General features: G+C 38.4%; 1 protein-coding gene across 1 annotated transcript in view; it reads right to left on the reverse strand.

Annotated features, from left to right (window-relative positions):
- Positions 1-6,252, reverse strand: part of LOC103505415 — a 58,935-nt gene extending 52,683 nt beyond the window's left edge. Inside the window, exons 1-2 of the mRNA XM_026820745.1 lie at positions 6,093-6,252; positions 5,397-5,495 (exon numbers count right to left, since the gene is read on the reverse strand). The gene's annotated coding sequence lies outside the window, so the exon portion shown is untranslated. The remainder of the gene's footprint in view (positions 1-5,396; positions 5,496-6,092) is intronic.
- Positions 6,253-10,209: the final 3,957 nt, after the last annotated feature.

A 10,209-nucleotide genomic window follows, 5' to 3' on the forward strand; every position in this document is an offset into this window, starting at 1 on the left:
AAAAAAATAATAAATAATTATGTTAATTTTTCTCATTTTCTATCTTCTATCTCTTTTCCTACAGGTAGATATAGGTCCTCTAATACATACCCATTGTCACATAGCGTGTACAATGTACAATTGATTGCATATACATACATAATCTCAAGTGGTCCGCGAGATTTTTGGTTTATCAATAGTGGTCCGCCAATTCTAAAAGGTTAAGAACCCCTGGTTTACACTTTACATGATAACATGTAAACTACACTGACGTATGGTGCTTAAAACAAAACAAGGGAACTGATGGCAGATATATATACCTACCTATCGATAACATTGGTATACCTTGATCTTGGCTAAAATCATTGAACTTCGCGCGTATCCCATGTCCACAACACAAACACATGAGTGGAATAAATAAATCGATTCTCCATACTCTAGATATTATTGCTGCCACACACTACCTATCAGGCAGACCTTTTCAGCCGTAACTGTCAGGTCTATCTGATAGTGAGTGGCTGTCCTAAGACTTTGGATGCACCAGTTCCCCCGCGAGCCATGGGTCACTCAGGTTAAGCGACGGCAAGCAATGGGTACCGGACGGGTGGCCGCTTGAGGAATATGAACTTTGTCAATTGTCATTATTGTCAAGCACTGCTGATTTTATTGACTTTTTTTTTTATTTGTGTAGATTGTAGATTTGAAGTGTTTTATGCAAAGACCTCTTTAGGATGAAAAAAATGAAAATATCAAGTGTGTATGTGTAGGCAGTACCTATCTATGTTGAATCTTACCCTCTTTGGTTTTAATAATACCAAAGTAAAATGGATTCTCAATTTTTCTCGGTTGAGATGGATGGTCTCCAATTTTACAAGCATGTCGCTTTAGATTTTTTTAATGAGGTTGACATTTTAAAATTGAATAAAAAGTTTTCTTTTAACTTACACTAATCTACATAACTACTCGTTATGTCTTTAGAGATGCATACCAAACCAGTGCTGCCAGTGCAGATAAGACAAAAAAGAAAATTGAATAACCAATTAACCACTTTTAAAAGTACCTACTATCTCTACCTACATACTTTATAAGTATTTGTAGATACCTACCTACGTTTCCAATGGCTCTACCTTTGTTCATTCCAATTTTTGTATCTTCTTTGTTTAAAGACTGGTTTCAAATGCAAAATAAGCTATTAAATTATTTATCGGAGCTTATATAGATCTACATAACTCTGCATATTCTATGTACAATAATTATTGTACATACAATTTACATGTTTCTTGTTTAATTGTCTCAATTCTATTTCTCCATTCCTTCTTACACAGAAGTGTAATTTAGGAAATATATTTCCTTCCTCAAATAGTGAGGAGGAGAAGGAGGAAAAGGGGGGAAGGGGGAGGAGGAAAAGGGGAAGGAGGAGAAGAAGGAGGAAGAGGAGCATCAAGTTGCTTAATTTAAGTGATTTGTCGATGGCAACTGAAATTACCAGATTAAAAAATAATAAAAGCTATTTTTTACCTGTGTAGAAAAAGTTCTCTTCAGACAACAATGCACTGAGGGAAACGTATCAAATGGTTCAAACAGGAACACACACTAAACTGACGTTACACAGGCACAAATCAACCGAACTTCACGAGAAAACGACAAAATGGACGAAAAAAAAAAACGTCGATGAAAAATTACCTACTCGACGAAAGAAGCACTAAGAAAATAAATAACATAAACAATAAATAATTTGTAAACTTTTTAATCTACCTAACAAATAAAATCCAATAAAAAATCAACAAAAACAATTCACACGGAGTCTTTTTCGAAATAAAATTGGTGGTAAAAATTTAAGTACACACGTTCTGTGATGGAATCCAGGTGGACACCAAATGATAAATGATCGAATGAAAGATGAAACCAACACTGACTGATTGACTGAATGGAAGAAATGAAGCTATGAAGCACGAAATGAAAGCCAAACCAGAAGAGAGAGAGAGAGAGAGAGAATCTCTGAAATCGGTCAGGTGATTTCCGAGCGGAATCTCAGGCGAGCTTCCGTTCAGAAGGTGTCGTGCGATCTCAGTCCGTGTACGGTAAATCTTTTCGAAAAAGAAAGACAAAATGACGCGAATTTTTGGACCAAAGCCTGAAGAAAACGAGCACAAGACCAAGTATACTCAAGTAATTTTCGTCCAAACCCTAAAGAGAAAATGGTGTGGGATCACGGCCTAAAGGTATTGGGTCTAAGATCTAAGACCAAGAGAAAAGACAGCATTCTTTTGGGCCTAAGCCTCAGAGATAATTTGGTACAAGAATTTTTGGGCCCATGTCTGCAAGGGAAAACAGTGCAAGCAATGTTGGCCCAAGTCTGTTTTGGGCGCAGGAGGTTCTAAGCCTGATTAGACCACCTTTAGGACTCGAGTACTCATAATTTTTAAGCCGGATGAATTTGGAAAGCATTATATATATATATATTTAATTAGGCAAGGTTATAAAATCTCGTTATATATATGTACCATGTTATTTAACCCATAAAATAAACGAGACCTTGTTTACACTGCTGGGGTAAAGGGACTTTTTAGTCTCATTCGAACAGGATAAACAAGGTAGATATATTCTATTCTATTCTATGTACCTACATCCTATCCTATCTTTTTTTCGCATCATATTCAAAATGTCCCTCAGGTATTTTCACAGAAGGGAAGGTTAGATGCTTTGTGAACATTTCTCTCCAGAGAGTGTACCTCCTACTTACATGGTATCCTCTCTGTTTTCCTGGCACTTTAAAGGAGCCTTTGTCTTTCATGAATATTTCAATTTTCTCAGAAGTTAGTTAGAAAACTGTGTATTTTTAGACAAGAAAACTGTGTGTGTTGAAAAAGAAAACTCCGTTTTTAGAGTTTTCCGCTTCCCATTTGTGTTATCGTCCCGAAAGCAAAGAGAGAGGGAAGACAGGATAGGAGAAAGCCAGCCGTTCTGAGAACGAACCTTATCTGTTTGAGATAAAATCCGCCTCGGGCGGTAATCGAACCCGTGACCTGGTGCTTACAAGGCACATGTGCTACCACCAAGCTAATTAGGCTGGGTAATCTCAAGTTTTCTTTCTAGATCTTCATTTTCTCTCCTTTCTCTCTTTTTTCCTCCCCACTGTTTTAATTTATTTTTTTATTTCTCTCCCAAATCATTCGTGGAATACCCCCATGGAATTCCCTCAGCCGAAGACCTTCATTTATCATTGTTTTCCATTCTTCTATCACGACTTTCGCGGTAATCGAACCCGTGACCTGGTGCTTACAAGGCACATGTGCTACTACCAAGCTAATTAGGCTGGGTAATCTCAAGTTTTCTTTCTAGATCTTCATCTTCTCTCCTTTCTCTCTTTTTTCCTCTCCACTGTTTTAATTTATTTTTTTATTTCTCCCCCAAATCATTCGTGGAATACCCCCATGGAATTCCCTCAGCCGAAGACCTTCATTTATCATTGTTTTCCATTCTTCTATCACGACTTTTATGTATTTCTTAAGTCACGTTTTCAAGAGGAAAGAGGGAGGAGGAAGAGGAAGGGAGGAAGAGGAAGAGAGAGAGAGAGAGAGAGAGAGAGAAGAGGGAGACGGAGGGTTAATTATTTTTTTCTAAAAAAAGAAGCTGATTGGCTGAGTTTGGACCCTTTCTCCTAGGCCCTAAGGTAGCTACGCTACTGGTACCTAAATTGCAGGTAGGTATATTTAGCAATTCTAGCAGGGCCCCTCGGTACATCACTATTTAGACTCTTGCCCCCCACCCCTCAATTAAATCCTAGATACGGCCCTCATATCCAGCATACTATACTACAGTATACTTGCACTACCAGAGGAGTTACCTACTCCTAAAGAGATGGAATGCGCTTCCTATGTTATCTTCAAGATCTCAGAATCAGCTGTTCTGGCGGCCCGCGATAACCTTTGGTGTCCAGGACTCTTCAGTACCAAGTCCTGCACAATCAAAGATCAAACTAGCCAGTCTAGTTAGCTTGGAGGGTGGCGCGTCTGCCTTGTAAGTACTAGGCCGCGGGTTCGATTCACGACTTTTATTGATATTTAATATTGACAAAATTCAGTCCTTGGCCATTGATTGATGATCAAGAATCGCTAAGTTTTTCATAAATCAATCATATTGTCGTGAGAAGAAAAAAAATTGTTTGCCCAGTCTAGCTTGGTCTGCCTTGTAAGCGCTAGCCTAATCAAGGCTTTAATGCAGTTCAAATTTATAAATAAAACTCATAAAATGCCAGCGTAGTTAGCTTGGTTGCCAGCCTAGTCTGCCTTGTAAGCGCTGGGCCGCTCGATTCCCGGCCGGGGCGGATTTTATCAACGGATAATGTTCGTTCTAGGAACGGCTGCCTTTCTCCTATCCTGTCCTACTTCTCTCTTCCCTTTTGGGACAAAAAGGCCTCAGCAGTTACAGTTCCCTCTATCAAACCTCTAAAAAAAAAAAAAACTAGGTGTTTAGGTTCGGCTTCGGCTTAGGCTAGGCTAGATTTCGAATTCTCTCAAAAGAAAAAAAGCAATTAAAATATTAGAAAAAAAATCAAAATAAATTATTTGTGAATCATGAACTCATGATTCATTCAATCATCTTTTACGAAGAAAATTCGATTACCCAGTATCTATCGTCTACGTATCATAATTACATAGATATTTGGTATGTTCTTACTACTTACAGATCAATAGGTAATTGCAATGTAGTTACAGGTTACAAGGTCTCTGTATACTGGATCATTAATTTGATCTGTTTAGTCATTCATTGATCATTCATCAATATTTACGATTTATGTATAAATGGGGAATATGGATGGGTCTTGGGTCAAGAGGGTTATCAACATTTCGCGGGAAATCCCTCTATTTCGCGACGCGTAGAGTATAGTTTCCCCACATAAATCATCCTCTGAATCGATATTGAATCATTAATTTCATAATAAATGTCTGTCAAATCGTTGATTCGATGTTCGAGAGTTCTGGTGACATTTTCATTTTTATTTAAGAAGCGAGCCGTTCTCGGAAAAAAAAGAAGAAAGGAGGGAGAACCATGGAAAGCTAAAAATAAATGGAAAAAAGGAGGGGAGAAAGAAAGGAAAGCAGAAGAAAGTTGGAAGAATTTGATAGTAAGTGCAAAAAATAATAATAATAAAAGGAAGTAAAAATCAATACCAATCATACTCGTCTATCTCGTACTAGATACCTATTGCCCATTGTTACAGGCAATGTTCTTGTTGGGTAAGTATTTATAATCACAGGAAATAAGGTACTTACCTATATCTGATGTTGAAGATAACAAGCCAATTTATGCAATGATACGGTGGGGTCTCCTAATCTTCGGATTGCAGGTTCAAATTACAGGCAATGTTCTTGTTGGGTAAGTATTTATAATCACAGGAAATAAGGAATACTTACCTATATCTGATGTTGAAGATAACAAGCCAATTTATGCAATGATACGGTGGGGTCTCCTAATCTTCGGATTGCAGGTTCAAATCATGCACACTCAACACACTGTGAAATTAAAATGATACAAGACTTCTACTAATTAGTAATGGACGTGGTGGACTTTAGAAAGCTTAAAGCTATTTTTCAAATCAAGAGAAATTATGGGAATATTCTACAAGGTTTTATTTTCTTTTTAAAACATAAAACTTAAATATTAAACTCTGTCCTCGCATAGTCAACGGCCGTTGACTATGTGTTAACACAGCTTTAATGAACACAAAATCCTAAAAGCAAGCCTAGCTTGGAAGGTAGGACGTAAGCTCCAGGTCATGGGTTTGATAGTACCTACACCTTATAGTAAAAATGTAACTTTTTTTCAATCACATTTTTTATTCTTCTAGAAATGGAATGAGAGATTTTTTTTCTTTTCTAAAAACTACTTAAAATTCTCATTAAATAACTAATATAACATAAAAGTAAAGTTAAAATGTATATGGTATGTTGAACAAATGCTTGTGAGTTGTGAGTAGCATTAACAAAAAATTTCCCATCATGAGTTGATGGAAAGTTTAGATTTAATTCTATGTCGATTTTGACTAGTTTAGGTTAATTTTTAATGACAAAAGTAACAACAGAACCCCAAAATTCATGATTTAAGATTACCTAGACATGCATAAAATATATACAATTTTCTTATTGCAGAAGTTCACAAAGGACAGATCATTGCTCTTTTTAGCTCGGAGGTTTACATTCTTCAGGTGTATTGAGATGATTTTTCACAACATCACCCAAGTCTATTTGTTGTTCTTTCATAGCTTTCTGAAAAAAAAAAGTAACAACAGAACCCCAAAATTCATGATTTAAGATTACCTAGACATGCATAAAATATAATATACAATTTTCTTATTGCAGAAGTTCACAAAGGAGAGATCATTGCTCTTTTTAGCTTGGAGGTTTACATTCTTCAGGTGTATTGAGATGATTTTTCACAACATCACCCAAGTCTATTTGTTGTTCTTTCATAGCTTTCTGAAAAATAAAAACCAAAGACATACTTCTGTTAATTTGCATTGGTCTGCCTTGTAAAGTTCTGCCAGGTCATGGGTTTGATTCTCCCTTGGGACAAACTTTATCCTAAACAGGTAAGGTTTGCTCTCAGAACCATTGGCATTCTACTATCTTGTATTCCTTCTTTGTTTTTGATTTTAGAATTAGGTTTGGTAATTAACTAAAATACAGTTTGGTTTGGTAATTAACTGAAATACATGTTAGTAGGTTTGTTAATACTAACATACTGACTAACTGACAGTAATAAAATATCAAAAATATTGGGGAAAAAATAAAATAATAATAAAAAATGGAGTGGCCTCAGTGGAGAAAAAGTCATAGTGGGAAATGTCATACAAGAAAAATTCACTAGATAGGTTGTACATGAAATTTTGATTGTTTACATGTAAACTACACTGACGTATGGTGCTTAAAACAAAACAAGGGAACTGATGGTAGATATACATATATACCTATCGATAACATTGGTATACCTTGATCTTGATGGCTAAAATCATTGAACTTCGCGCGTATCCCATGTCCACAACACAAACACATGAGTGGAATAAATAAATCGATTCTCCATACTCTAGCTTGATAAATTGACCATCAGTCCGATCACACATGATAAATCACGGATCTGATGTGATAATGCCATCAGGGTTGTACACAGGTGATTTATCCGCGGCCCCATTTAATACGTACCTGCATACAGTCTGTTCATAAAGTCCCAGGCCTCCCTGGGACCAAAAGGGTCCCAAAATTCTTTATCATAATCAAGACTTCTGGGGACCTCTGGGGACCAAAAGGGTGGCCTGGGACCTCTTTGGACCAAAAGGGTGGCCTGGGACCTCTGGGGACCAAAAGGGTGGCCTGGGACCTCTGGGGACCAAAAGGGTGGCCTGGGACTTTATGAACAAACTCCCAAAATTCTTTATCATAATCAAGGGCTGCATGAAAAATTTCAGCTTTCCAGGGTGAACAGTATAAAGGGTGGCCTGGGACTTTATGAGCAGACTGTATGTGGGCGTCAGAATACAGGTAGATAGGTAATAAGTAAATCAGGCTATGGGGTAACTTCTGTAAATTTCGATCCATCAAAACAGCATACATAGGTGTCATCAAAGATATATAATTAGCCCCATTAGGACTGGGCTCCTTTAGGAAGTCCCGGAACGAGCAGTTTTTACCAGCCTCGGTGATGTAGTGGTCAGGCCGCTCGCTTAGTAATCAGGAGGGTGTGCGTTCGATCCCAGTCGAGGTATGGAATTTTATCCTCAACATTGCTTGAGAATTTGACCATAATAATGGAAGGAAAAAGCTTCTAACTTTGTAATATAGTCTTCAGACGGTCTGGAGACTAGTACCCTTGGTTGGCTCAGTCGGCCGGCAAGGCCAAGAAGACCAGTAAACGACCGACTTCTATATCGGAAGCATTTTTCGCCACACAAGTTCCGGCGGTCTGACAGTCGGAGCGTGAGTGGCCTGCCCACTATTAGCTATAGCTTCCAACTTCAGTCTTCAGACAGTCTGAGAGAACTAGAAGTCGGAGAGGGCCTATTGTTGACATCAGCTTCAGGGTCTATTGTCGGAATTAGCCCCGGGGCCCCGTTAGGCTGTGTAAGGCCCTGAATGTCATCGTGATCAATGAGTTTTCCATGGCAATGCATTCAAGACCTTGGAAACATCTTAGGATGATGGGATGTGATTTTTGTTATGATTTATCATTTTTTGACTACTCAAGAACAATGCGAGTTTTTTCATATGTTTTGTTAAAACACGGATGTTATTCATTTCATTAGAATAGAATAGAATATACCCTGCTCATGTGCTTATGCTTATACTGCCAGAATGAGACTGAAAAATCCCTTTACTCCCGCAGTCTAAACAAGGTCTAATGTATTTGTACGATTTTTTTTTTTTATCATTAGGTATCTACACAGTACTCCCGTAGTTAAACGTAGATAGCAAAATTTTGATAAGAATTGAAATCGAAATTTGTCCACCGAACGGTAAAAAACAGACTTCGGTACAACTCCTCCAGAAATGAAATTTCTCTATAAAAAAAAGTCATGTATTTCTTAAGTCACGTTTTCAAGAGGAAAGAGGGAGGAGGAAGAGGAAGGAAGGAGGGAGGAAGAGAGAGAGAGAGCGAGACTATACTACAGTATACTTGCACTACCAGAGGAGTTACCTATACTCCTAAAGAGATGGAATGCGCTTCCTATGTTATCTTCAAGATCTCCTCAGAGTCAGCTGTTCTGGCGGCCCGCGATAACCTTTGGTGCCCAGGACTCTTCAGTACCAGATCCTGCACAATCAAAGATCAAACTAGCCAGTCTAGTTAGCTTGGAGGGTGGCGCGTCTGCCTTGTAAGTACTAGGCCGCGGGTTCGATTCCCGCCCGGGGCGGATTTTATCCTGAACAGATAAGCGAACGGCTGGCTTTCTCCTATCCTGTCTTTCTTCTCTTCGGGACGATAAGACCTTACCAGTTACAGTTCCCCTATCAAATCTAAAAAAAGTCCGATGAAAAAAAAAAAAGAGTAAACTGGCCACATCCACCAAAAACATTACCACATATTGTTTCTCAAGACCTGAGATTCTACCAAAAATCGAAGATTTGAAAATAGGTACCTCAGCCACCTCTTTCGAAACTTGGGATTCTCGGTCTTCGGTCCTCCTGGACTTATGAAGCTTACGTCCTCAATTCCTCATATTAAAACTACAGTATTTTTATGGATATCTAATACAGTTAATCCACCTTGTTCTTATTCTTCATCTTTTACTGTACCTTTTCTCAATTTGGGTCGGTACTCTTCTTCTTCTTCTTTGCCTTTTCCCGTGTACAGACGGGGTCGGCGTTTTTCGTCAGCTTCACAATCACATCAAGGGTGATTGCTTGGGGGTGACATTTGGTTTTGGCTACAAAAATTTTACGAGTGTTACGAGTGGATGCCCTTCGCACTCAACCTTTGCCATTTCTTAAGAATTTTACTCATTTATATGACCATCCAACACCTCCGTTGGTTTTCTCTCAAGTTTTCCCCCACCTTGCCTATCCAACTCGGTTTTCGTCTCTCTCGTTCTCTTCAAAGAATACCTATGCCTCTATCTAAAAAGTTGATTCGTTTTATTTGTCTCCTAAGTACCGAATAGGCAACCCATCTCTAACGGTAGTTAAGGTCGCCTCCATGATCCATATGATAATCCACAGTTTCTTCTTCTTCTTCTTCTTTGCCTTTTCCCGTGTACAGACGGGGTCGGCGTTTTTCGTCAGCTTCACAATCAAATCTAGGGTGATTGCTTGGGGGTGACATTTGGTTTTGGCTACAAAAATTTTACGAGTGGATGCCCTTCGCACTCAACCTTTGCCATTTCTTTAGAATTTTACTCATTTATATTACCATCCAACACCTCCGTTGGTTTTCTCTCAAGTTACCCCCAACGTGCCTATCCAACTCGGTTTTCGTCTCTCTCGTTCTCTTCAAAGAATACCTATGCCTCTATCTAAAAAGTTGACTAGTTTTATTTGTCTCCTAAGTACCGAATAGGCAACCCATCTCTAACGGTAGTTAAGGTCGCCTCCATGATCCATATGATAATCCACAGTGACCCATATTTCTGCCTCTTTACTCCTCTAGTCCTAAATAGGGGGAGACCGTCACCCTGTCGATGACCATGTTTTTTTTTACCCAGGCAGTTTTTTTTTTTTTTTTTTTTTTTTTTAGAAA

The sequence above is a fragment of the Diaphorina citri genome, unplaced genomic scaffold (assembly GCF_000475195.1).
Source record: "Diaphorina citri unplaced genomic scaffold, Diaci psyllid genome assembly version 1.1 scaffold172, whole genome shotgun sequence".
NCBI classification, from domain to species: Eukaryota; Metazoa; Arthropoda; class Insecta; order Hemiptera; family Psyllidae; genus Diaphorina; species Diaphorina citri.